Source organism: Piliocolobus tephrosceles, chromosome 8 (genome assembly GCF_002776525.5).
Source record: "Piliocolobus tephrosceles isolate RC106 chromosome 8, ASM277652v3, whole genome shotgun sequence".
In the NCBI taxonomy this organism is placed as follows: domain Eukaryota; kingdom Metazoa; phylum Chordata; class Mammalia; order Primates; family Cercopithecidae; genus Piliocolobus; species Piliocolobus tephrosceles.
In genome coordinates this window covers 128,932,288-128,933,715 of record NC_045441.1, presented here as the reverse complement: position 1 = coordinate 128,933,715, position 1,428 = coordinate 128,932,288, and the positions used below count along the sequence as shown (strand labels likewise).

The window sequence follows — 1,428 nt, the reverse complement described above, 5'->3', positions numbered from 1 at the left end:
TGGGTGGGGGGGTGGGGGTAGTGGGTGGTTGTGGGGGGGGGGGGGGGGGGGGGGGGAGTGGGGGGCGGGGAATGGAGGATAGGAATGGAAGATGGAGACCGGAAAGGATAAGAAGTAGTGAGAAAATCATGGGGTTGTTTTTAAGAATGTCATACAGTGTTAGAGATCATTATTTTACACCTTAAAAAGATAGCTTTTCAACTTTTTTAAACCCACGATTTACAGTCGGAAATAAAATTGACATCATGGTCTAGTACACTTGTCCAGTACCTATAATCGAAACAAAAGGTTTATGAAACAATAGTTGCCCTTACTAAGGGCAATGGACTCTAATATTTTCTATTGGATTCCATGTCATTCTTTTTGAAAGCCGGTTGCCTTCTGCTGCATTTATTTTATGATCTATTACTGTATCACGACCCACAGTTTTAAAAACAGTGCCTAAGAGGAGACTCAACAAGTCTTCCTAAGTTGGAGGGGATGGCAGGGCATCCTATCCAAGCATCCGGGAGGCAGCTGGAGAAGCAAACCTGGAGAGGCTCCGGGCTGGGGAGAGTTTGGAGAGTGTTTAGCGAAAGCCCTGATAGCAGAGAGCGCTGTGAAAAGCGAGGACCCAGACAGCTGTGAGCGCCCCTTCAGTGATGGAGGGGGTACCCCCGGGACAGTGTAGACGCGAGGAGGCGAAGATCAGGGTGACGTCGAAGCCAGACTCCCGCAGGAACCCAGCGACCACCCCGTGGGCTGCATTTCCGCGGCGTGCACGGTAGGGCTTCGGTGCCTCTGACCTCGCGTGGCTTTCCGAAGCTCCTCCACTCACCCGCCCTCTCCGAGAGCACGGCGCGCGCCCACTCCTTCATTCATTCATTCCACTCCTAACTCCGCGAGCGCCAACCGGCTGTGAGATGGGCGAGCCACTTTGCCAGCCCGGGGCTCTCTTTCGGGTCGGTTCCCTCCCCGCCAGCACACGCGCGCACCCTCGCACCTGGGCACACACACACGCGCGTGCACACACACACAAAGTTCTGGGGGCCCCTCTGCGGACCGGCTCGGCTGCGCTGGGCTCGGAGCCCTCCGCCCGCCGGGTCCAGGCCGGCCCTCTCACCCGCTACCCGGGGCCCGCCCCGCGCCCAGTCCCCCCGCGCTGCGCGGCAGCCCCTCCCGGCGCGGTCCCCTCCGGCCGCTGGCGCGGCTCTGCCCTTCGGCTCGGCCTTCCCCGCCTCGCATCCGTGCCATCGGCGCTCGATTGCGCGCGGACTCCCTGTGGCTCTCCCGGCCCCGCGCCCCGCCCCCGCCCGCCGCCCCCCTCCGCCAGCAACTTTTGCGGAGCCCCCGCGCCCAGCCATGCTGAGCTGAGCCCCGCCGGCCCTGGCCGCGCGCTGCCCCCGGCTCCCGCCCCTCCGCGGACCCGCTCGGGGGCCGCGGCCGCTC

At 62.2% G+C, this 1,428-nt stretch overlaps 1 long non-coding RNA gene across 1 annotated transcript in view; it reads right to left on the bottom strand.

The window, feature by feature from the left end:
- The window catches only part of LOC116418894, an 18,819-nt gene extending 17,715 nt beyond the window's left edge, over positions 1-1,104 (bottom strand). Inside the window, exon 1 of the long non-coding RNA XR_004229099.1 lies at positions 878-1,104. This is a non-coding gene — a long non-coding RNA (uncharacterized LOC116418894). The remainder of the gene's footprint in view (positions 1-877) is intronic.
- Between the last annotated feature and the right edge of the window lie 324 nt (positions 1,105-1,428).